This window comes from Leuresthes tenuis, unplaced genomic scaffold (assembly GCF_036924035.1).
Source record: "Leuresthes tenuis unplaced genomic scaffold, fLeuTen1.0.hap1 SCAF_5, whole genome shotgun sequence".
Lineage (NCBI taxonomy): Eukaryota > Metazoa > Chordata > Actinopteri > Atheriniformes > Atherinopsidae > Leuresthes > Leuresthes tenuis.
In genome coordinates this window covers 27,944,228-27,971,729 of record NW_027325359.1, presented here as the reverse complement: position 1 = coordinate 27,971,729, position 27,502 = coordinate 27,944,228, and the positions used below count along the sequence as shown (strand labels likewise).

The 27,502-nt window shown below is 40.3% G+C and overlaps 1 protein-coding gene across 1 annotated transcript in view; it reads right to left on the bottom strand.

The window, feature by feature from the left end:
• Nucleotides 1-14,799: 14,799 nt before the first annotated feature.
• The window catches only part of pard6a (par-6 family cell polarity regulator alpha), a 46,874-nt gene continuing 34,171 nt past the window's right edge, over nucleotides 14,800-27,502 (bottom strand). Inside the window, exon 7 of the transcript XR_011915828.1 lies at nucleotides 14,800-14,818. The gene's annotated coding sequence lies outside the window, so the exon portion shown is untranslated. The remainder of the gene's footprint in view (nucleotides 14,819-27,502) is intronic.

Sequence of the window (27,502 nt, the reverse complement as noted above, 5' to 3'; positions counted from 1 at the left end):
AACCAAATTTTACCGTGAAGCTGAACACCTGCTGACTTTGTCACTTTCTTGTGTCATGTGAAATATGTTTTCAGCTTTTTACAGAAAAGGCTAGCTTAAATGTTCAGTGGAATATTTTAAGATTAAGGGCTGTTGGAAGTGTCAACCAATGAGGTGTTCCCTCTGATCACAGGAATAAGATGAACCACTTCATCTTGCCTTAAGAATAAAGCCTTCATTGTTAGTGTCATGTGCTTCAATATTTCTGTGGCACACTCTTCTGTTCCTTCACATTTGTTCTTCTTGTGATGAAATGATTGTGGTATTTCCCATATGACGAGCTGCAAACATGTTTTTGTGAAAGATATTTTCAGTTTTCTCCTTCTTAGGCTCATCTTTACTTGTATTTGCATTGTGTAGTCTTGCTTAGGTCGTAACCCTGATGCCTTCAGGCCAAAGATTGCTGGTCGGAAGTCCGGAGCGGTCAAAGGTTGGCACAACAAAGGCTGTAACTGTAAGCGCTCGGGTTGCCTGAAGAACTACTGCGAATGCTATGAGGTACACACACACATACACACACACATAGACACACACTGATCCTGATGTAAAGTGTAGCACTAGATTGACCAGCCTGCTGTTAAAACACTGCAGCCACTACTTCTGCAAGCCACTGTAGGTTTAGTGAGGATTTTAAAGGGGAATGCACTTGAGATGAAGCCCTCCGTGTGGAGGGGTGAAGTGTCATACTACTCCCTCTGCAGGCCAGCTGGACTTTTAATAATGCAAGAAGGTGAGACTTTGGGGCAAAGCTGTCTCTTTCTCAGCATTCAAACACAATAAGTACAATCATAACTACACACGGGGGAATAGAATGGGCCCAACCACTTGAAGCCTCTCCCTTTGGGGTCAGAGGCTTTTAGCAGGAGTCCTGCACCAGATTAAGATTCTCCTGTTTTTCACATGCTTTACTGTGCATGCACATGCTGCACGTCACTCACGGGCAACTCCATATCTTGTAAATAAATAATGTTTCATCAGGCATATTTCACTACTTGATTAGTCGGTAGGAGTGGGAACAGTGGGAGCTTCCTGTTTGTGTCAAACAACAAAGAAGCCATAACACAAGGAGTTTAAAATGATTTGTTCCAATTAGCATCACAGGTCCTGCAGTGTGACTGTTGCACATTTATACACTGCAGTATTGATGAAACTAATGAATGTGATACGTTGTACAGCCTTTCATTGAACATGGCTTATGCTGAGTACATATTAATAGCTCCTAAAAACTGTCTTCAGCTCAGCTAAATAAATTGAAAATGGTGAAAAATTAATAGATTTTGCCAGATGTGTAACGTATTCAGTCGGAACAGGTGTCACAGGCTACAGGAGTTAGTTTTCTAGATTCTTTTTTTTGGGTTATGTTCGCTTGTATTATTCTGCTCAGGAAATAATTCATGCTTTACATAAAGTTCAAATTGATTTCTTGGATTGATTTCACAGAGAACCATGGTCAGGGTTCTTATTGGTCTTTATTATCTGTGTCATGGTGGCTCATATCTCCTGTTGGTGGTGACTTACAGCTGATATAACAGCAGATTTACTTTTTGTAATTCCATTTCTTTTAGATTTACACCAGAACACCAATGAGGGTCTATCTGAAGCAGTTGTGCCTGAAATCTAATCATTTAATTGTAATACTGTGGTCTGTGTGCAGGCCAACATCATGTGTACCTCCAGCTGTAAGTGTGTAGGCTGTCGGAACTATGACGACAGCTCACAAGTGGGTTCCAAAGAGAAGACAGGACTAGTGAAGGGCAAGTAAGTGAGTCTCAAAGTCTGACGACATCAGCCAGTCAGCTTCACTGCTTCAAAAACATACACCCACAGCCTGCCTCATGCAAAAACCATCAAGTAGCATGTGGTTGAAGAGACTTCAGCATATTAACTCATTTTCTCTGATGTTATTTTTTCAGTTAGGTATTTAGTTTTAGGACATCATTCTTTGGCATCAGACGTCATACTTAAAGCATCCACGATTAATCACGGATGCAATGGCATGTGACTGCTGACAGCTCATTTTAAGTGTAACCAGTGGTCATTTAATTGTGGTTGAAAATAAAGACAGACTCTTAGTATTTTGCCTCTGCTGAGCTGTTCACTTGCAGCTGCAGAAACTCCCTCTCTGCTTTACACCATCACTGAAGAGTTGCTTTTACAAGTATATAAAATGTGAATTCTACTATTCTATACCTATTCACTCCTTCACTTATAACAGACTCATGTCATCATATTTAATCATTCATCCATTCTAACTCTCATCTTTCAGGTGGAATACCCTAATAAATACACATCTTAAGATCAAGTATGCAGGGAGAGTTGATGACGCTGGTCAAAGTTTTAGTTGAGTTTTAATTTACGCAGTTACTGTACAGGAAAGTAAGTAGGTATGTGTGGACTGTGAGCCGTTTTCCTCTGTGTGTGTGTGTGTGCGTGTGCCTGTGCGCACGTGTGTGTGCTCAGATTTCCTGCATCAGTGATAACTCCTGCTGTTCTGGAGGCTGCGTGTGGCTGTCTACTTGCCCAGGCAGAGGAGGCTGAGAGGGAAGCCCAGACACCTGCCATGGCCGAGCACCTGGTCCTGGATGAGTTTGGACACTGTCTCTCACAGATTGTTAAGACCATGTTCAAGAACAGTCCATACTGACACTTTTACAGTGTGGACTCTTATGTCCATCAGTTCTACACTGGGGTCATTGAAAACTGTTCTCCTCAATGTTTAGATTTTTTTCTAAATTACAGACACAAATTTAAAAAGCTGTGTTCAGAGGTCTGTTGTTCGTATCGTTGTGTTTGTGCTGAGAGTAATATCTAATCTGAGCTAAAACTGATGAGCATTCATCATTTAGAGACAGACACTGTTCGATTGCACAAACGTAAAACTTTAACTTATTTCTTTTTCTCCTTCATGTGTTCTTTTTTTGCTTGTCTGTTTTTCACTTACATATCCACTGTAGTGTTATTAAGACTGTTATTAAGACTGTAGTGTTATTAAGACCGTTATTAAGACTGTAGTGTTATTAAGACTGTTATTAAGACCGTTATTAAGACTGTAGTGTTATTAAGACTGTTATTAAGACTGTAGTGTTATTAAGACTGTTATTAAGACTGTAGTGTTATTAAGACTGTTATTAAGACCGTTATTAAGACTGTAGTGTTATTAAGACTGTTATTAAGACTGTAGTGTTATTAAGACCGTTATTAAGACTGTAGTGTTATTAAGACTGTTATTAAGACCGTTATTAAGACTGTAGTGTTATTAAGACTGTTATTAAGACTGTAGTGTTATTAAGACTGTTATTTAGACCGTTATTAAGACTGTAGTTTTTATTAAGACTGTTATTAAGACTGTAGTGTTATTAAGACTGTTATTATGACTGTTATTAAGACTGTAGTATTATGACTGTTATTAAGACTGTTATTAACACTGTAGTATTATTGCAGGGTTAGCCTTGATAATTTGCATTTAAAAGTCATATTTAGGACATATGGTGTTTAGTGCAGATTAAGTTTTTTTTTGTTATAAACATGTCTTCACCCATAAAAGTAGCATTTATAGAACATTTTTAAAACATCTTGTCCACTGATAACAAGTGAGTGTATCACCTGTTAGATTATACTTTGTTGATCCTAAAATGGGCAATTACAGGAGGCTGTAATCTGTAAATTAGAATCTGGTGCATATCCCTAGATTGTTATGTGAGAGTGGCTAAAAGAGGCACAAACCTTCACAGGTAAACTTCCTGCTGTTGAAGCAACAAGATGGGAACATCTGCAACATGACTGACAGGTTTTTGAAAACCCTCAAAACTACGGTTGGGTGGTGGAGGTAGGAAAACAAAATACTGATGCTTTCAAGAGCTGAAACCGAGGGAGACACATTAACCACTGCAACTTGTTTTGTGAAACTACTGTCTTCTGCTACATGTTTGTAACACTTGGGCTTGGGACAGCCCCAGATATTGACTGTTTTAATAAAAACGGACCTAATAACCACATATTAAGTCTTCATATTTTCCTTATTTGACTAGTGGATAACTTATTTTACCTAATTCCAGTGTGGATGCTTTAAAATGTAGATAAGAATAGAATGCAATCATATACAAATCTTCTAAACCATCTAAGTCATCAATGATGGCGCTTCTTGCCACAGAGCAAAGAGCATTCAAACTTTTCTTCAGTAAAGACACCAACTCAACAACATGGCCAGCAAACAGTCCAGATTTCAATCGGAGTTACAATTATGGTGGATTTTTAAAAAAATGGTACATGACAAGGCTCCATCCTAGAAGTCTGATTAATCAACTGCAGTACAGGGAAGTTTGAACCAGATTCATGAAGAATATTATTCATTTGTGAAGTCCTCAAAGAAGAAAAGACCAATTAAATGACACAAAGTATTAACTGGAATTTTTTTCCATAATTCTTTTCCTCCACTTGATCGGAAAAAAAAGAATTACCAAAAATGACCAAAACCAGAATGTTTGCTCCTGAATAAAATAGTTTGTGCCATATCTGTGACTGAGTGAATGTCCTCCAAGTTGTTTCCATTATTTTTTACAGCCACCGTTCCAAAAAAGCTCAGACACTGTAAAATGTAATAAAATATAGAATGCGATCATCTGCAAATCTCAAAAACATTTCTTTTCACAACAGAACATAAAGATATATTAGATGTTGAAAGTGAGACATTTTACTATTTCATGAAAAATATTAACTCATCTTGATGATAATGGCAGCAACATGATCTGATGAACATGATCTGCACCTGCCACCTTTCAGGCCTAAAGCTCATTTAAATGAACTAAGGCAAAGTGGAAAAATATTCCTTTTGGAAACCATGAACACCACTCCTCTAAAGACTAAAGAGGAGAGGGACCACCCGGGCTAATTTAAGCACTCAGTTTAAAAGCCTGCATCTCTGATAGTATGGTGGTATATTGGTGCCAATGAAACTGGAAACCTGCACATCTGGAAAGGCTCCATCAAGGCTGAAAGGTATAAACAGGTTTTACAGCAACATCTGCTCCCATCCAGACGACGTCTTCTTTAGGGAAGACCTTGCACATTTCAGCAGGACAAAGTTAAACCACATTCTGCATCTATTCCAACAGCATGACTTTGTAGTAGAAGAGTCCGGGTGTTGGACTGACCTGCTGCTGTCCAGATGTTTCACCACCTGAAAACATTTCAAATACAACAAAGAAGACCCAGGACTCCTCTATCAGACAGGAACGGGACAACATTGTTCTCCCAAAGGTCCAGCAGCTGGTCTCCTCAGTTCCAGATGTTTCCAGGTGAGGTTAAAAGAAGAGGGGATGCTACACAGTGGGAATTATGACCTCAGACCAATCTTTTTGATGCCATCAAATTCAAAACAAGCCAATATTTTTCATGAAATGTTAAAATGTATTTTTTTATGTTTTATTTTCAGTAGAATATGGGTTTATGGGAGCTGTCAATGATAAAATGCAGTTCTTTTTTTATTATTTATTTACATTTGGCAAAGCATCGTAACCGTTTTGAATAGGGTTTGTAGATCTGTTTGCAGCAGAGTAACCTGGCTGCCAGTCTGAGCCAATGGCGTACAGAGCTGCTCAGAGGGCCGTTCAGGGACCACAGACACAATCCATTCATTCCAATGCATGGCACAGTATGCACGTGAATCGGGTTTTGTTTATTCTCAGGCTGGTCACATTTGACGTATAACTGTCAAATCTCAGTAACGGCAATATAGAATGCTCATTTTATAAAGTCGAGTGGTAAAGTCAAAGAACAAATTATTGCGTGTGATGGCGACAATATACAATAAATAAATAACGTGATGCTTGTGGCTTTTTTTGTTGATCGTCAGTTTAAGTTGATCAACTTAAATTGCAATCTATTTTTTCTCTAACGTGTCAGGGTGATTTGATGTACCTATCGTTGAAATACTGTTCAACTAAATACTGAGACACAACATGAACTTGTGACATAAACATTCTTAGTCACGACGCTTCGTTTAGTTTTTTTTTTATTAGCATTTTTTGTCTGTTCAAATTATAAATTGTAAAACTACTTACGAAAGCACCACAACTTTAAAAACAATAACGTTTCGGTATTTTTGAATTTAGAATCCCAATCTGAGAGGCTAGAATTTTCTCTGACGGCTCACCACGTTCTCATCATCAATCAACCTTAAAGGAAACGTGCCTTTTGCGCGCAACATGGACCAGCTTTTAGAGAAAGAATTGTGTGACAACACCCGAAACTTCGAAAAAGAACTGGGACGACTCCATCACAAGGTTTGTTAGAGTTAGCACAAAGTCAAACTAGTTATTGCCCCTCTGAAAAGGAAGGTAATCAGTCATTAGAGGTTGGCTCCTTGGTATAATTCACAGCTACGTACTTTAAAGCAGACTGCAAGAAAGCTGAAGAGACAGTGGGGTTCATCTAATTTAGAAGAGTCTCAATCAGTCTGGAAAGATAGTTTAATAACGTACATTAAAGCCCTTCGTAAAGCTAGAACTGCTTATTATTCATCATTGATAGAGAATAAGAACAATAACAGGTTTCTTTTCAGCACTGTTGCCAGGCTGACAAAGAGTCCGAGCTCTGTTGAGCCATGTATTCCTTTAACTCTCAGCAGTGATGATTTCATGGGATTCTTTATCAATAAAATTGTTTCTATTAGAGAGAAGATTAATGGAATCCTTCCCACAATTATCACTGATGTATCATCAAGTAGAGCAGCTTTAGAAGTATCTTTAGAACCTGATTTGTATTCAGATGGCTTCTGCCCAGTTGATCTCTCTGAGCTAACAACAGCAATAGTCTCTTCTAAACCATCAACTTGTATTTTAGATGGTATTTCCTTGGCTTCTAGTCCCACAGTGCAGAACCTTGGAGTTATTTTTGACCAGAATTTATCATTTGACTCACATATGAAACAGGTTTCTAGGACTGCCTTCTTTCACCTTCGTAATATTGTTAAAATCAGGAACATCCTGTCTCAGGGTGATGCAGAGAAACTAGTCCATGCATTTGTTACTTCAGGATTGGATTACTGTAATTCTTTATTATTGGGCTGTCCCACATATTCTCTGAAAAGCATCAAGCTGATCGAAAATGCTGCAGCCAGAGTTCTGATGAGATCTAACAGCAGATATCATGTTTCTCCAGTTTTAGCTTCTCTTCGCTGACTCCCTGTTAAATTCAGAATAGAATTTAAGATTCTTCTCCTCACATATAAAGCTCTTAATGAGCGAGCTCCATCATATCTTAAAGATTTTCCCAACAGAGCACTTTGCTCTGAAACTGCAGGTTTACTTGTTGTTCCCAGAGTTTCTAAAAGTAGAATGGGAGGCAGAGCCTTCCGTTATCAGGTCCCTCTCTTGTGGAATAAGCTGCCAGTAAATGTCCGGGAAGCAGACACCCTTTCCACTTTTAAGATTAGGCTTAAAACTTTCCTTTTTGATAAAGCTTATAGTTAGGGATGGCTCTGGTAATCCTGAAACATCCCATAGTTAAGCTGCTATAGGCTTGGACTGCTGGGGGAGCTCATCTGTCACACCTTTCCTCACTTTACTCTTTTTTTTCCCCTGTTTAATTTCTCAAATGATATTGTGTACATGTGACATTATTGTGGTTATTAACTTGTGTTTCCCTTTTCCAGCAGATATCCTTTGAATGGCGTTATGATGTTTTTCCCCCCTCTTTTCCCTCTTTTCTGTCTTCTCAAACCCCAGCTGGTCGAGGCGGATGGCCATCCTTCCTGAGTCTGGTTCTGTCAGAGGTTTCTTCCTGTTAAAAGGGAGTCGTTCCTTTCCACAGTCGCCTCAGGCACGCTCAGGACGGGAGATTGGACTGAAGACAAGTTTCGGTGCAATCTGTTGGTTTTCTTAGCTAGGATATTGTTTTTGAATTGGCTCTATATGACTGAGTTGGATTATTTTGAAATTAATTAATTGGATTTGATTGGAATATGAATACAATGAATTGAACTCCAATTGGCTTGAATTGGACTATATTATTTTAGTGCCTTAGGATGGCATTTGTTGTAATTTGGTGCTATATAAATAAAACTGAATTGAAAACTGTTATGGCAGTTATTGCTGCACGTGAAGCTTCTGCTAGCTACTTGCTCAGAGACCTGGAACTTTTTGTCATACAATGCTCAACATTGTAACTTAGGATATGGTTCCGCTAATAACCTGATTCCTTCCTCATGCCCGTCCACTGGGACACGCACAGTGGTCAAATTAATTGACCAAGTCGAGCTTTAACCGTGCTAACTGTTACCCTACTTGTTAGTCAATGGTATAAGAGGAAAGCAGAGGACTAAATTCTTTTTCTTGAATTATTACATTCATTTTGGCTACCATTTTTGTAAGTGCTTTGATTAATCTTGTACGATTGGAAAGGATTTTTTAAAGTGCCACGGGGTACCACAGGGTAACACGGAGTGTCAGAGGCTGACACAGAGTGACACAGGGCAATACGGGGTGCCAGAGGCTGCCACAGGGTGACACGGGGTGTCAGAGGCTGACACAGAGTGATACAGGGTAATACGGGGTGCCAGAGGCTGCCACAGGGTGACACAGGGTAATACGGGTAGTCAGAGGCTGACACAGGGTAACACGGGGTGCCAGAGGCTGCCACAGGGTGACACAGGGTAATACGGGGTGTCAGATGCTGATACAGAGTGACACAGGGTAACACGGGGTGTCAGAGGCTGCCACAGAGTGACACAGGGTTATACGGGGTACCAGAGGCGGCTGTAGCTCAGGAGGAAGAGCAGTCGCCCACCAATCGGAAGGTCGGTGGTTTGACTCTGGCTTCCCCGGGCTACATGTCACTCTTGGGCGTCCTTGGGCATGACACTGAACCCCACGTTGCCTCCCAGTGTATCCATTGGGGTATGAATGTGTGTATGTATGAATGATTAGAAAAAGCACGTAGTTATGTATCTTAAGACGTGGTGTGTGTGTGAGTGGGGTGAATGCGGCATGTAGTAAAGCGCTTTGAGTGGTCAGTTAGACTAGAAAAGCGCTATGCAAGTTTATTTACTGACACAGGGTACCAGTGTAGCTGTAAAAGCTTGTAAGACGCTGCAACAGCCTTGCCACGACTGCTCCCGCTGTTTGTGGAAGCCAATGCTGTCGGGTTGTCAGTACAGTTGTTAGCTATAGCTTGTTACTCAATCATTACTTTCTGATGATGTAGTTATAGATTGTTCTTTAATAAAAAGACTTAGACCCATCATAATACTCACTGCATTTACTTGAGATGGAAACTATGTCTTACATAGCGTTATGTGTATATATGGACGTGCTGAAAGGATGATGCCGAGCTATTCCAAAAACAGCAGATTTAATATGGAGCACAAATAGTTACTTTTGGCCGTAACCACGGCTAAAAACAACAACACACTTAAATGTTAACTTGCCTGACCCTCTGTTCTCTCACAACTCCACACACTCACACGCCTCCATACATATCCATCATAACCCAACACACACACAAAGCATCACAGACAGTCAGTAGTCTCAAAAAATGAAGGCGCTGAAGGTCTCGGCTTGAAGAAGCCATCAGAACCACATCATCTGTGAAAAGCAGAGATGTGACCCAGACGCCCTTTTCTCCACCCTTATGCCTTGAGATCCTGTCCATGGAAATCACAAACAGGATCGGTGAGAAGGGGTTGCACTGGCTGAGTCCAACGTGTATTGTAAACGACTTCGACTTTGTGCCAAGAATGCGGACGCAGCTCTTGCTTTGGTTATACAGGGGCCGGATTGCTCGTAGAGGCGGCTCTGGTACCCCCATCCTCCCTCAGGACCCCCCACAGAATAGAATCCCTCAGGGAACAGATAGCTCTCTCTTTCTTTTTCTCTCACTGATGGGGAAAGGCTTCAGCTATGGTTCACCATTTTTACTACGTCCTTAACCAAATAATATATTCATATGTTTATTTAACACGTGTAGTCAGCACATGCAGCAACTTATATGCAAAAGCTGTTGCTGCTGTGTACGGCCACTTCCACAGCTTAACACTGTCTGCCATAACCTTGCAGGGGTCTGACAGCCCCTGGCACCCCGTGGCAGCCCCTGGCACCCCGTGACAGCTGCCTCTGCAAAGCTGGCTTGGCCCTGCTGATTTTAGGTCAGGGTGGATGAGGTTTCTCCAACTTTCCAAGGGGGAAATCTGACCGGGGACATACCAGTTGATTTTTGCCGCTTGAAATTTTAACTTCTTTGTACAAATTAAAATACACAATGTGTCAGTTTTCAAAAAGTAGCACATAGATATGAAACATAGATTTAGCTAACTTTGGCAGTTGTTTTCAACAGTATTCAAAAGCACAGCAATATGATGGGTGGAAAGAGGTGGACATCAACAGCATAAAACCAGACAGTAAGTAAGCTGGTCACATTGGTGAGAAAAAAGAAACATTAACAGTCATGCTCATGTATGTATATATGTGTACATTTTGACTTTTCCCCACGGGGCTGAATAAAGTATTTTCTATTCTATTCTATATTGGACAGAGACCTTGTTTCAGAGAATGATGAATAAAAACAAGGAACTGCATTAGCTAAAACTTGAAGTTGCCATTCTTGTTCCTGTATTTTGAATATTTTTTCCGATGCTAGCTAACGGTAAGTTAGCGCAACTGTCTGCTAACCAGCTGATATAACAAGGATTGTGTGTGTATACTGAGTGTATTCTTTGTCTGCTGTTGAATGCTCATAAATGTAATTAGACTCATCTGTCACCACTGTTCTTGTTTTAGCTGAGTGCCACTGACATCTTATAGATTGAAATAACAACACGTTTGACAGATTTGACTGATAATAACTGTTGCCTTGTCTAATTTAGTTTCTTTTGTCTTTTTTTCTCATGGTGAAGCGCTTGAACGCTACACGAGACAGACCAGAAAACAGCTGGAACAGATAGAGTCAGAGGTTTGTGTTTCTTTCACATCATCTGTATGGAGGACTAAAACTCAGAAACAAATGGTTCAATTTCTGAATTGTATTTCTCAATAAATGCAACCACAGAAAAATCTACAATAGTTAATGTGTAGAGTGTGAAAAAACGAATATTTCAACTTTAATTTTCTACTGTATCAATTTAACTTAATGATGACACTTAATGATGATAACTATAATTCATTCATTTTCATATTTAGGTTATTTTTCCACACAGGACAGTAAAATTGAGATTTTGAAAGATACACTGTGTGAGATAATGCGTTTATTTCTGATTATGGCAGTTTCAGTCCTCTGCAGTCATATACACAAACTGAAAAAAAAAGTAAATAGACATATAGAGTGCTTTTCTAATCTAGCTGATTGCTCAAAGCGCTTTTACACTACAAGCCACATTCAGTCATACTACACTTCTTAGTTAGTGTACACAGTGTTTTCTCCCTGCCAGCTAAATGTACCTGTATTTATAAAATAAGTGTGTACTGAATATCTGGTATATCTGGTATGAAAGCTGGTTTATTCTCAATAGTTGGACTTCACTTCTAAAGATGGTGGAGTTGACGGGTCCTCTGACTCCTCCAGCCAGTTTGCACTGGAAGGAAAAGGTTAGAGCACAGAAGCAGTTGATCATTTTCTTGAGCATCACATGGCAGGATAGGTTTTTGCCCAAACTGAAACCAATAAGCTTTCCATTTATTTAATTTATTTGCATCCTACAGAGATGACTAAAAGTGATGTGACTCAGCTGACTGAGAGCTCATTGGATGAGAGGGGGGAGAACTTGGAGGACCAAGGTAAGGAAGAGCAAATGTCTCTGCACATCCACGACATAGTTCGTCAAACAGAGAGAGCTTAGCGTCACTGGCGTGTCTCTACAGCTGCCAATTTGGTGCTGAGGAAATACCGCAGATGGCGACGACAGTCGAAAAGAAGCGATCGAAACGACACCTTTGATGTCAGACTGAGACACACCAAAAGCAACCCAAAAAAGGTGACCAGTAAGAAGCTCTTTGGAAGCACCATAAAAAGGAAGCTTTTTATGAGGCCTAAAACAAGCTCTGGTTGTGCCTTGCAGAGGGTGGCCGGTCTACACGATGGGCCGGTGCAGCACTCAGCACAGACCCCCCCCCCACTCGAGATTTAAATGGCCAGTGGCTGCTTCCCCAGGTGTGTGAGATGAATTGCTGTGCCTTATCCAAAGCTTGACTTGGTGTGCATTTCATCTCTCGTGGCTGTTTGGGACGAGTACAACTGAGTAAGTTTAAAAACTAAGCATTGTCTTTGAAAAGGAACATTTTTCGATAAAGTTGTGTCCTTATGAGGACGCAGGGTCTCAGTAGGATGATCTTTTACTTACCAGGCAGCGTATTTGTTTTCTCTAAATCACTTGCTTTTCTTCTTCTTGAATGGTAAATGGACTTGTACTTGTATAGCGCTTTTCTAGTCTAGCTGACCACTCAAAGCGCTTCACTACATGCCACATTCACCCCACTCACACACATTCATAGGCACAGCACATCTTAGGACATAACTACGTGCTTTCTAAGCATTCACACACATTCATACCCCCAATGATACACTGGGGGAGCAACGTGGGGTTCAGTGTCTTGCCCAAGGACGCTTCGACATGTATCCTGGGGAAGCCAGAGTCGAACCACCGACCTTCCGATTGGTGGGCGACTGCTCTTCCTCCTGAGCTACAGCCGCCCAGAACAGAGGTTGGCGATGAACGGAGATCATCAGCCACGAGCCCACGATTGTTCAACATGTTCCCGTGAAGAAAACGATTTTCAGTTCATGTCACAGTTTTGTAGTATTATGCATCATTAAGAGAAGTGCCCTAAAATGTCTGCATTGTGCACCAGAAGCATGTTTATCAGGTTCTGTAGTTTGTGGTATAATTTTAGACTTTGTGCTGTGATGCATCATTGTGAAAGTTAATGTAACATCCCGTTTATTTCTCTGTAGGAACTGCAGTTTCTTACAAAGCATTTAGAGGATATGTTCTCCCTGTATTCAGATTATTACAGTGCGTGTTCCTTCTTTCATATAATGTTTAAAAGTTTAAATAAGCAGATGCTCAGAGAAAACAGCGTGATGGTTCCTTGACAGTTAATATGTAAAATAAAGGTTATTTCACTGTTTGGTCTCCAGTCTAGTTTCTGACATGGCAAAGTCTATCTAATGCTCCTGTTTCAAAATACTGGGACTGCATGTAATCCATTAATGTTGCAACACAACAAAATGATGTCTGTGCGCTCAGAAAGGTGTTATCCCACCATCAAGGAGCTGAAAATAAAATCATTTGACAGACTTTTTGAACGCTGAAGCATAGAGCGGTGTGGCTGAATTCTTTAGTGAGCAGGACAAATGGATCGGGATGTTGTTTTTGTTGCTTAGCAACAACTTAGCTGATGATGTCCCACACAGTGCTGGCAGGTAACAAATGTGACATGGACAGGAAGTCACAGCCAGCGGCTCGATGTTTGCTGTCACCGTTCTGTCTGCAGTCTGAAAGTTGGGTCGTATTGCCTTCTTGATATTCTGCTAACATACCGCTGTGTGTGTTCTCGATTGGGATCCAAGGTTGTCCATTCTGCCTGTTATCTCACATTATCATGATGAATCAAGTGAAGAAAAGGTTTAAACTTGCTCTTCCTTACTCTCTGCATCCATCTCCTTTTCATCTCCTCTGGATTTAAGAGGGCTCTGAAAAGCTCAGTGAGCTGCTTGCATATGCAAACTAATTTCCTGTTGCCGTGGATATACATCATAGCACATGTTAAAAAGTGTCTGTGTAAAAAAAAAACTGCATTTTTTACAGGAAAAAAAAGGTCATTTGAAAATCACAGGAAGGAACAGTATGACCAAAGTCAGTGCAACAATGAATAACTATTCATCCGTTTAAGTTGTTGCTGTTTGGTAACCAGACTGTGCACGCCACTGGCATGTAAACGATGAAGACCCGATGCTGCATAATGTGGTTATGCAGAAAAATTTCAGCTCAATGTTTTTAATCAGAAAGAAATTAATTATTTCTTTCAAATCATATGAAGTCAACACGTAGATGCCTCTTATAAAAATGTTCAAGAGTGAGAGCCAAAGGTTTCATCCAGTCGCCAACAACGATCCAGTTCTGCTTTGGAGGAGCATGACTTTGTACACTTTTGGGTGGACTAACAAGTTTACAATCTGAACAGACACTATATTGTGATACACAATTTCGGATTGGCTGCTTTTCTTAACATCACCATGAAATATAGCAGTCGCTTAGCGGGAGAACCTCACACACACTACACACCACTCGTAGGACTCAAACAACAGAGGCACACTATTGATGTGCAGATTATGGTCATGACGTCAGCCTGCTCTTGTGCTGTTTTTTAGCTTCTAGTAAACAGGAGTCTTGTCTGGCTTCATGGGGTGCAGGATCGAACTTGCTCCTTATAGGAGATATAAGCAGCCTGGAACATTGCTCTGAACCACACACATGCTGTGACTGGACCACCTGTTCTTGCTGCAGCAGTTATGGTAAGAGGACTCACTAAGTTTTCATATACAGTCTAATGTGTTACTTTTAAAGCGTGTCATTGCAGATAGGTCTTTTTTGTAAAAGCTCTGTAAATATCTACATTTGAAATGCTTTTGGTTGAATGTATCTGTAGTCCTTGTAAAACTGATCGGTACACTGAAAAGAAAGATTTGACTTTTCTTTAGTACTTCTTAGTGATTAACAGTAAAACTGGTGTTTCTTATAATACACTGTATTTTACTTGTTTTGCTGCTTGTACATTATTACTTTTTGCTACTGTGATTCTTCATAGCATTTCATTATTAATCTACTGTGTTTGCTGTTGTTTTGCCATTTTGATTAATTACATTGAGAAAATGTTCTAAGGTACTGTCAAAAAACAGCCCAAAGTTATTTACAGTGAAATGATGAAAAAAGCAGTGGAATTAGAGAAGATGTGACAGCCACCTCTTATTTCCACTTTATCAATGCTTGCTGAAATTCAGACCATGATAGCCCCGCACAAAATCCACTGGAGGATGAAACAGTTTAACAAAGGTTTTATTTTGAAATGTATGTTATTAGAGGGCAGGCTGTTGGAATAAAACATAGATAATAAATAATAGTTATAATAGAAGCAGTATAATTATTGACTATAAAAATCAGAACAAAAGCATTCGTTTATTCAAACATCATCACCACCCTGAATATTGTAGAGCTGAACAGACAGTCCATGCTTATATTTTACTGTTGGACTAAGATGTTATGAAATACTTTATCCACAGTTACACACATGGAGTTGGACACAATTTAGTAAATGATGTTATCTGTCCAATTACTAGTTCTTGGTGTTCAAGCAATAAATGTGTAGGAACCCTTTTGCTTTAGTTCCTCATATTATTATTGATATTTCTTTTCTTTTCTAAAGTACTTACAAGTCTCTTTGTACCTCCACCTACTCCTATAAATGTTACTGCGTGCATACTGTTGGTGATACTATAATAATGTTGTTTACATATTTGCAGTTATCTCTGAAATGACTGGCCTGGACACATCCTATTAATCCTTGTGTTCATTTGCATTCATTTTCCATTGATCTTCAAAAACAAAAACAAAATCAGTTTTAGTCAACATCAAATTGAACTGAATTGAATAGATCTGAATAATAACCTAATATTTAACTGCAACGTGACAATAAATTGCTGCAGTACATTATTATTAATTTAAGAAATTAAAAAATAAAAGCATTGCAGAGTTATTGAATTAGTTATTGCTGCGGCCAGTAATTACCTCCTTTACTAGACCTTGATGAAACTGAAGAAGCCTCTGATTGAACACACTGAAATTTGATCTGATGCAGTTTGTCCATTGTGCAGCTTTGCAACATTCTTCTTTTATCAATCAGACTGAGGGGCTCCAGGGCAGCACAGAACCAGCCTTCTTTATCAGTTTGTTCAGTTTTTTTGAGCCTCTGGCTCTTATGCTGCTGCCATAACAGATGCTGCAAAGCAGACTGAACAGACTGCACCACAACACTAGACTGGACTAACATCTTGCAAATATTAAAGGTCATAGGTTTTCCAAAAAAATAAAGTCTATTATGTTCCTTCTCGGGCTGGTGTGGTGGTTAGCACTGCCACCTCACAGCAGAGGGTTCCAGGTTCAATCCCCACCTGGGGCCTTTCTGTGTGGAGTTTGCATGTTCTCCCCATGTATGCGTGGGTTCTCTCCGGGTATTCCGGCTTCCTCCCACCGTCCAAAAACATGCATGTTAGGTTAATTGGTGACTCTAAATTGTCCTTAGGAGTGACTGTGAGCATGTGTGGTTGTTTGTCTCTATGTGATGGACTGACAACCTGTCCAGGGTGTACCCCGCCTTTTGCCCAATGACTGCTGGGATAGGCTCCAGCCCCCCCGTGACCCGATAGACGGATTAACGGTATAGAAAATGGATGGATCTTCCTTATCATAACAATCCTTGTTTTTGAACATCTCCACCTCTTCTTACATAATGGAACTAGTGTTTGGCTTACTCCTGGTCCTCCTAAAATCCACAATTATCACTTTTGTTTTGTTCGTGTTTAAGGTGAAGTGATAGTTCTCACACCATGCCAAAAAGTGCTCAACCAGTTCCCTGTACTCTGATAAGGTTGAAGAGCTGTTGTAAAATCCCTCATAGCTGTTCTACACAAGCCTTTAGAACCCTTGGGTGGACACCCCCATAACCTGCAGCCTTGTTGCAAGAACTTAGCTGATGGTGTCATATGCAGTGTTGGAGGTTGCAAGGGCGATATATATACAATTATTATATTATATACAAAAAATGACACATAAAAAGATATGAACAGCTAACGGTTAATGTCCAGGGAACAGATCCTTTTCTTCACAGTAACATGTGCATGATTAAACCATTTGTTGTCTCCATTAGCACTGCTATACCTCCTTTACTTTTGCCATTCATTCTGCAGTCTCTGTCTACCTGTATTGGCTGAGATCCAGGTAGAGAAGCTTTGGAGCCCAGTATATGTTCCTGCAGCCATGTTTCTGTGAAACAAACTGCTTTCACAATATTTCTGCTGTGTTCTTGCCAGCACTCAAAGCTTGTCAAAGCTAGTTTTATTCCAGTAATGTGAAATTCCCCACAAAGATCAATGAAAGAAATAGTTGGTTGGTTAAATTTTGTCCATTTTACTCCTGCCCTACATCTGCAACATCTTCTATTTAACTTGTTGAGCATTTGGGCTCATTCTAGGCATTAATTGGATTTTGAAAAAGTCACTTCTTAACACATGATATAAATGCAAGAAATACTGCACTTCAGCAGAACATCATCTAAAACAAAAATATTTAAGAAGTCTGTTTATACAGAAAAAAAAAATAGAAGAACATCTCAAGAAGTTACAGAGAAAAATCCAAAATGACCAGAGCTACAACAATGATGCCACCAGTGTAGAACCATTTGGGAATAATCATTATTGTTATTATGATTCCATCATTTAAAGTTTGATCTTAAGTAAGTTGTGGAGACATTTTTAATATATTTATCTATTTAGATATTAAAAGAAATAAATATAGGGCTGTCAAAATTTGTTATTCATGAATGTGTTGAGATTTGTTGTAGTAATTCATAAAGGGTTAAAGCAGTGTTTGTCAAGCAGCTTGAATTAAAGCTGAAGGTGGACATGACATGCAAATTTCCCCTTCATTCTTAATCTTGAATGCATCTAGATTAGCTCTGCACCTAGCAGAAATCCTAATAGTTTGAAATTGTTTCAGAAAGAGAGAGAGAGTTTTCCCCTGGGGAGAAAGAGAGGTTGTAGGAGGAGTGTTTTCTGATGGCTCAAATTCCTGGAATCTTGCTGAGAGGGTGGTTTGCTTTGGGTTACACTGGTGTTGTGCTGAGGACTGCTTGTCCGCTGAGATTGCATCTTTGTTACGGGATTTATGAGGCGTATTACTGGTCAAAATCGATGCATCTTTTTTTGGAGGTTTCGTTCATGGATATACGTTGTCTGTAGTTCACAAACATTTCCACCGACAGAAACGTGTTTTATACGCTTCATCTAGACATTTATAAAGTTTTTCTGGCACAGCATTTAACACACTGAAAAATCCCTACAGTGTGGATTATCTGATGACTATACCTGGCAAACGATCTTTACAATTGTATATGTGGGCTGCACGGTGGTGTGGTGGTTAGCACCGTCGCCTCACAGCAGGAGGTTCCTGGTTAAATCCCGACTCGTTCTTCCTTTGTGGAGTCTGCATGTTCTCCCACATGTTCTCCATGTGAGTTCTCTCCGGGTACTCCAGCTTCCTCCCACCACCCAAAAACATGCATGTCAGGTTAGCGTGCCTGGCTGTTTGTCTCTGTGCGGCCCTGTGATGGACTGACGACCTGTCTAGAGTGTACCCTGCTTCTCACCCAATGACAACTCACCCCCATGACCCTGAATTGGATTAAGCAGGCACAGAAAATGGATGGATAATGTACGTGCTGTAATTATGTTATGGCTGTAGGTTATCTACAGCACTAGATTTCTTTGAGAATGCATTTGGCAGTGCTGAGTTTGGAATTGCTGAGATCTGCATCGTGTTTCTTAAAGCCAATATGTAAGTACCATGTATAAAACTCATAATTCTAAGTCAAAGCAGACTAATCGTGATATAGGCATCACAATTTGACCCTCAAGTGTCTATATTTCAACACAAGGAGGGGATGCATCACTCTGCAATGCAGATTTTTGGGGTGGCAGAGGTTTGCATCCCCTGTTTTATTGGTCAAATGTGTGAAATTCTCACTGATAAGGAGTACCTCAAAACTTACTAGGTGGGATGGTGATACTTTTCACTCACTCACAAAGTATTCACTCACTCATCAAAATGGCCACAAGTGTGTAAATTCAAGCACCTCAGCATGCAGACTGCTTCTACAAACATCTGTGAAAGAATGGGTCGCTCTCAGGAGCTCAGTGAGTTCCAGCGTGGTACCATGATAGGATGCCACCTGTGCAACAAGTCCAGTCGTGAAATTTTGTCACTACTAAATATTCCACAGTCAGCTGTCAGTGGTATTATAACAAAGTGGAAACGATTGGGAACGACAGCAGCTCAGCCACAAAGTGGTCGGCCACATAAAATGACAGAGTGGGGTCAGAGGATGCTGAGGTGCAGAGTGGGCAGAGGTCACCAACTTTCTGCAGAGTCACTCACTATAGACCTCCAAACTTCACGAGGCCTTCAGATTAGCTCAAGAACAGTGTGTAGAGAGCTTCATGGAATGGGTTTCCATGGTAACTGCATCCAAGCGATACATCACCAGGTGCAATGCAAAGCGTCAGATGCAGTGGTGTAAACCACGCCGCCACCGGACTCTAGAGCAGTGGAGACGCGTTCTCTGGAGTGAGGAATCACGCTTCTCCATGGGAGGAGTCTGGGTTTGGCCCCTTAGTTCCAGTTAAAGGAACTCTGAATGCTTCAGCATACCGAGAGATTTTGGACAATTTCATGCTCCCAACTTTGTGGAAACAGTTTGGGGACAGCCCCTTCCTGTTCCAACATGACTGCACACCAGTGCACAAAGCAAGGTCTATAAAGACATGGATGAGCCAGTTTAGTGTGGAAGAACTTGACTGGCCTGGCTTGACATCAGTGTCTGACCTCACAAATGCGCTTCTGGAAATATGGTCAAAGATTCCCACAAACACACTCCTAAACCTTGTAGAAAGCTTACCCAGAAGAGTTGAAGCTGTTATAGCTGCAAAGGGTGGGCGAGGTCATATTAAACCCTATGGATTAAGAATGGGATGTCATAAACGTGTAAAGGCAGATGAGGGAAGACTTTTGGCAATATAGTGTATAAAAACTATCACTGGGTGTCTTGTAACAATTTCAAAGATGATAGTCATCATACTAATTCTCTTTAAAACAGCAGGTTAATATGTGGAATACCTCATTTTGATTTGACAGTTCAAACTTGTTCACAGCTGGACTTGTTACCTTGATATACAATTAAAAAAAGATGAGCAAATTAAATTTCTACCCCAGCTGCCACTCACACTAGAATTCATTGGGCTTAAAGAATCCCCTGTTTTATTGGTCAAATGTGTGAAATTCTCACTGATAAGGAGTACCTCAAAACTTACTAGGTGGGATGGTGATACTTTTCACTCACTCACAAAGTATTCACTCACTCATCAAAATGGCCACAAGTGTGTAAATTCAATTTCAAAGATGATAGTCATCATACTAATTCTCTTTAAAACAGCAGGTTAATATGTGGAATACCTCATTTTGATTTGACAGTTCAAACTTGTTCACAGCTGGACTTGTTACCTTGATATACAATTAAAAAAAGATGAGCAAATTAAATTTCTACCCCAGCTGCCACTCACACTAGAATTCATTGGGCTTAAAGAATCCCCTGTTTTATTGGTCAAATGTGTGAAATTCTCACTGATAAGGAGTACCTCAAAACTTACTAGGTGGGATGGTGATACTTTTGCCACTCACACTAGAATTCATTGGGCTTAAATAATCCTCTACCATACTTGCAAGTGCATGTGCACAGACAAAATGTACATAATGATGATAAGTCGTACTTTTATTTCTGTTTTTCATAAAACGGTTTATTTTCACAAAGACCAGTGTGATATATGTTAATAGTTTTGGAAAAAAAATAAACTGTCGTCTCTTTTACAGTGAACAATATTTCACACACACCCCATCAAGCGCTGGATTTTTCCCACAGCAGTGGTGGTGCTACCTATCACAGTTGTCACAGGCAATCTGAAAATTTTGAAAACATCATATGCATATCCTCCTCAGACACAGCAATGTATTTATTCACAGCTTTATTTAAAAAACAAAACAGTCTCCAGTACTAAAAGCTGTTGTGCTGTGGAGAACACATCCTGGGTGATACGTGATTTGTTGGGGTTTGTTCTTGTACCCATAAAAGGTGCTCGTTGGTATGGCAGCACATCTTCTGTTTCATTGGACATATAACCAGCTTTTAACACATTTTACTGTTACCATATTGGCAAAGCATACAAAAGCCAGTGAAGTGTATGTCTCTGTTTCTATATAACACAGTGTAGTCAGTGTATTCATACCAATTAGGAGCTACGAAGAATTAAAAAACTGGCAGAATATATGTTCAACAACTAATTAAATGCATCTTTGCTGAAGTAGTGGTCTTTCTTTTTTTACTGTTTCAGAAGACAAAAGCTACAGTTATCTGGACATGGAGTTTAGTCCTTTCCCTGTTTGCAGAGTCCTGTCATGCACAGAAGGTATGACTCCAGCTCCCAAACATGTTCCACTAGTTTTCTGCAACTCACTCTTACCAGCAAGCTGATATTGTCTGTTTTCCCTCAGCTGAATGTCCACTGGGGCCCTCAGTCCATGATGTACTTGAAGGGCAAGTGTGAGTTTAAACACAAAGCAAACTCTTTGCTTTCACTATGAACCTAGACATCAACATCACAGCAGTACGACTTTACAATACTTCCATGTATGTTTTTCCACACACCCTGATTCACACAGCTTACATACCAAATATGTTGGAAAGCTGTAAACCCCTAACAATGGGCTGAAGTTTCATCTGAATGCTAAGTGGTGAGGGACACTTTAAGTGATGGAACAGGTACTCTCAGTTCTGTTGCTCTGAATGGCATCATGTTACATAGATGAGTTAACAAACTGTATCTGTAGTAACCGGGTAACAGGTGACCGGGCTGCATCAGTGTTCCTTCATACGATAGATTACATACTGATGATGTAATCTATCTATCATATCTAAGATAGATAGATTACAGCTGACTGAGCAAATTATACAGGTAAACTACTTTTTGGATAATTTTAAGTAATTTTAAATAATAAACCAATTTGACAGAAACCTGAGATATTAGTCTTCACTGAAGATTGCTGTGATTAATTAAATCTTAACATATTGCTTTTAGAGGGGCTCATCTTAGTGATTAAGAATAAATCCTAGAGACCCCTAAATTCAGCCGGATTGAAGAACTCCTTTTTCTGTAGAATCAAAATGTCCTGTTAAATATCCTAACCCTAATCTGAGGAGCCGGCCCTTATTTTGGGCAAACTTTTTCAAACTCCACCAGTAAGGAACCAGTCTCAGTGTTTTCCGAAGGTACATGTAGTTTAGCATAATTTTTAAGGACTACTTCATTAGGAGGTAGGAGCAGCTGTTCGCTGAGGTCTCTTACAGCAGGAGTGCAGATGGAGCATGCTGTGCTAAAGCTAACATTTATCTAGTTTCCAGTTTAACACCAAAACCAAATGAGTCATAAATTGGAGCACACAGGCTTACTCACAGGTCATCGCAAATTTGAAAGATAAGTCTTAGACTGCAGTCTTATTAAACATCTGATGAAGGGATGAAGGGGGAATGGGTGTGTGTCTCGTTTGTCTCTGTGTGGCCCTGTGATTGCCTGGCGACCTGTCCAGATGTACCCTGCCTCTCGCCCAATGACAGCTGGGATAGGTTTAAGCCCCCCCGTGACCCTAAATTGGCTTAAGCGGGTATAGAAAATGGATGGATGTGAGAAATTGTCCGTCAGATAACAACAAATGTTTAGGATTAGAGCCATGTTGAATTATCCAGCAGAATCATGCATTAGTACCACATTAATTAGGAGGACTTTGTTACTAAGAATTGTTACTAAACGAAGCCTGTTTTTCCTGCTCCCGTCTTCAGATGGGAAGAGGTTTGTGGAGGACGACCACAGCGTTTTGAGGCAAGCGCTGCAGAGCTTTTATGCACTCCTCAGAGGTACAGTAACATTTAATTTGGTATCACTTTACACTAGGTTAACATATTAGATAGAATGAACTTGGATTTACTTGATATCAGGATTGAATCAAATCAGTGGCAAACCAAACAAGCCCTTTCTGCTCTGATTTTCACTGGTTGGCCTCTTTTAGTAAATTTTGATTTTATAGCTCGTGATCTCTGCTGTTAGCAGCTGTCCGATTACAGTGAAAATGTTTCTGTAATCTGAAAAAGACAGAGGCTAACAGATCTACTTACCACCTGTTGACCAGGTAAAGACAAGTACAGTCCCACATGAATTATTGTGTGTCTGCTGGATGTTTAAACGGACTGGATAGTGTAGTGGTAAGATTGCCACCTTCCTTGTGGGAGACCTGGGTTAAAACTCCCTGCATGAAAGGTACTACCTCCAGTAGGGGTCCTTATGCAAGACCCCCTTACCCTACCTGCCTACCTGTAAGTCGCTTTGGATAAAAGCATCTGCTAAATGCATAAACATTGAACAGGCACCGCAGGCTGAATGCTTGTTTGCCTGATTGTTTTGAGGTCATTTTGGCCTAGAGGGATAAAAGATGCAGTTTTAACAGCAGCTGATGTGCTGACACTTTACTCTGAGTACAACTTATGTGCTATCCAAACCGACATACAGTAATAATGATTCTCACCTGCATATTTAATGCTCAACATAGAGACTTGCACCAGCAGGCCAACCATGGATCAGTGTCATAAATGTCGATAACAGCTTGGCTCAATCAGTCAGTCAGCAGACAGAAGTTTCATTTCATGATTTCACATGTTGTAAGAAGTGTCCAAAACCTCCAGCATACAATCCTCTTTCAGAACACACGTGCAGCAGAGAAGCTGCAGCCTCTTAACGTGGTAGGACTCTGCGCTCAGTTAATGTTATTGATTGTTACCGAGGAAACACAAGTTCAGCAGGTGTCACAGAGTTTTACCATAGAAACTCATATGCTCAGTTTTATTTTGTGCCTTTATTTTAGCTATTAGCTATTATTTTAGCTGTGTAACCTGCATCAAACTTCCACAGGTAAAGATCCCTCAAAGATTACTTTCTTATCAGTTTCCAGTTCTTTGGCTGATTGGTTAATAATGACGCAATATTCAGATGAGCATAATAATGTCAGGTTTATACTTTGCTTTTGACATTAGACCCTCTCCTGCTTGTGCGTGTGTGTATTTGCAGGTATTCAGAGGATGCAGTTGCTAGGCTTGAAAAAACCCAATAATATTGCGAGCTCGGAGAAGGTCTTCGTCCACTATCTCCAGCAGAGATGAGCCAGCCTGTTTACTTGTAAGAACAGGTCCAAAATAACATATCACAGCAGTGGGCCTGAGTGGTGCTACCACAGCAACATAGCGAGAAAGCTCTGGTTTACTCACTGAACTAATCTGTAATTCTTGGTATTTTTCTTGCACAAGTTTTATTTCAGTTTGCTGTACATAAAGCAAGAAAAATGTTCTCTGAATAAATATTGGTCTGAATATCTTTTTTTGTCCTGACTGTCCTGTAGTCTGCAATGATTTTAACCATGAGATGGCAGCAAAAGACCTTCATGGTTGACCTTCATGGTTGAACAAGGTGGTTAAATGATCATCTAACCAATAAGACAGTTTAAATATGTTTAACTCATTAAACAATATATAATATACATTTTTAATGATGTAGCATGACCTGTCAACATGCAAAGAAGCCACAGTTAGAAATGGAATACTTTTGGATATGATGCCTCTCACCAGGGTGACTTCACACCAAAAAAAATCACTGAAAGAAAAACTTCCAAAAAATGTCAGAACATTTGTTTCTCCAGAGATTTATAAGGTTTTGATGACACTTTTCATCAAAAATATACAAAGCTGAAAAAAAATCATAATCAAAGATTCCTGCAAGGTTTTAATATAGCAAATCAAAGTTTGTAAAACTGAGAGACATGGTCCAAAATGACACTCAGTCCATCAAAAATATGTCTCTGTTAAGAGAGTGACTCATTGACTACATATGTTCCTCCATGGGACATATCATTGACAGAAAGAGGAAGAGGCTGGCAATAAGATAAAAGCCCGACAAAAGGACAGCAGAACACCTGATCCATAGAGGCAGGGATCTACCTCAGAAGACAGGTACAGTAAGATTACAAAAACATCATCAATTGTCTTGAAATACATTCTCACAACACTGGCATACCCATGTTTATGTTATAAGTTCTGAAGTTCTGCAAAGGACCAAAAGTGTTGCACTGGGCAGTTGTAACAGATGTGCGAATCATGATTGACAATAACAAGAAAAATGATCAAGAGAACATCAAGAACTTTAAGGGCTCAAGGAAGAACTGGAATAAAGTGGAAGGTGAAATCCAAAGACATCTCAGAGGTATTTGCGGAATTCGAGGCTGCAGAAAATTCCTGGTAAACATCTGAGGTTCTGCCTGAGGAATGCCTGAGAACAGCTAAGATACTGTGCAGGACTCCCAGGTCTCAGACCAAAGGAGGACATCATTCTCATGCTTGAAAATCACAAATTCGCCGTTTCGAATCCAAAATAGGTGACCTTTGTGAATCGTGTAGATCCGATTAAATTTTTTTTTTGGGGGGGTTGTACTGAATCAGGGAAGATATAGCTGCGATATAAGGTAACCCTAATACTAACAGTGTATATCCAGAATGAGTGTGTTGGGAGAGAAAGATGCTGTGGTGGTCAAACAACTGGATGCAGGTATCAAGTGCAGCTGGTCTTGGCTCAAATTAGAAGGAAAAGTCACAGTGAAAGGACAAGAGCTATCATTTCATCTGTCAGATGTGTTCAGGAAGATCAGTAAGCAGTGAGGGGTTTGCACGGTGCATTCTCTGTCACAAAGACATTAACTATGCTAACAGAGCAGCCGTGCACTGCAGGCACACTGTCAAACAGCAGTGCACAAGAGGAAGGTGCAGAAGGTGTCGCCAATATTATACATTCATACTTTTGCACCCCTGATCCGTTTTCATGCCTGATCCTGGTAAGTAGCACACCACAAAACCCTCCAAGGGTGGGGGTGGGGCCTACACCCTGTTGACCAAAGAGAAGGCCTTCCCCATGATCATAGACAGTAACAGGTTTGGATCTCTGTCAGACAGTCCCACAACTGTGTAATTGAAGACAATTTGAACATCTGCTGCTTTATGAGCCACTTTGACTGTATAACCCAGACCATAACCTCCATCTGTGCCATGTGACTTCCTGTTTCTTTTCCTCTATCCCCCTTAGAACCTCAATGACTTAAAGTTCTACTTACTCCAGTTATATAAACAGCTGCTATTAGCCCCAGTTAAGCAAACAGCAGCAGTGTTGGGTTTAGCTAGCTGTGTAATAGATATCACTTTTGTTGACGTTGATCACATTTCCATCACACTGCTGCTGGAGTCAGTTCAGATGTTTCCTCCACTTTTCATTGACAGGAAGGCTGAGACTACGAGGTGTGAACTTAACCCCACATTCACCTTTAAGGAGGTCTAACATTGACTGTAAGCGATAACATCGGTGGCTTGGCTGGAAGAAAATGTCTGCTGCTGGATCCTGCTGGTCAGGCATGACGGAGGAACTACAGTATACATGAACATCTCTTTGGGCTGCTTCACCTCTGATGCATGTCTGACTGCAGTCAAACACGATCAAACTTTGCACTGTAATGGAAAAAGAGGGGTGGGCACTTCATCAGTCAAAATCGAAAAGGAATGAGACTTTCACATGGATTAAAACATGTGTTAGGAAGTAAAAAGGAACAGAAGCAAAGGAGAAAGTGGCCAGAAATAAAGAAGCAGAAAGGAGGGAATCCATGTTATTCAAAAAACAAAGGGAGAGACAATTAATAGAGGGAAGAAAAAAAGTCAGACATACAGAAAGTTGAGAGAAAGAATGGAATTAAATGCCACGGGCAAAGAAGGAATGGAAAGAGGTATTGCCAGTAAAAGTAATACAATACAAAACAGAAGGAATGAAAAAGAAGAATGAAAGAGTGAACAGTGACGAGGAAAAGGTGAAATTGCTTTTTAACAATACTTTATTGGAATTACATTATCTTTGTCTTATCTGATCTCCAAATGACAGTCTTATAGGAGTTCAGCTTCCACATCACATCTGTCAAACCTTTCAACAGGCTGTCAATGAGTCATGCTGCAAGGAGATGATTCAGTGGTGTACTGCACGTTACATGACATGGGCACTTAAAAAGGCACTTCCTTCATTTTCTGAAATAATGTAAGGTAAGGAGGTCATTGCATTAGTCCAAACATCTCCAAAGCGACCTGCCATGACAGAACTCACAGCAGTGGTCCCACACCACACAACATTCTGTTTAGCTTTTAGTCTGAAATCAGCAATGTAGTTTACAGTGTGTGTGAGAGCGTCCAACACCCCTCCACAAGTTTGAACGTGACAGTCTGGATCAAATCTGAATTTCAATGAGGAAACATTTTCTGTCCATCAAAGGGCTTTAAGAACAGGATCTGCGAGCAGGAGCTGATGTCACCGCCCTCACTGCCCCACTTTCTGCTGTGCAGACACGGTGCAAATCTGTCAACACTGCATCATGGAGAGCCCCTGGAGGTCCACGGATCCGCCTCTGAACAAGCTCAACCTCAATATGCTACTAGAATCACATTCATTAAAGACAAAGTGAACCACCTGCCAG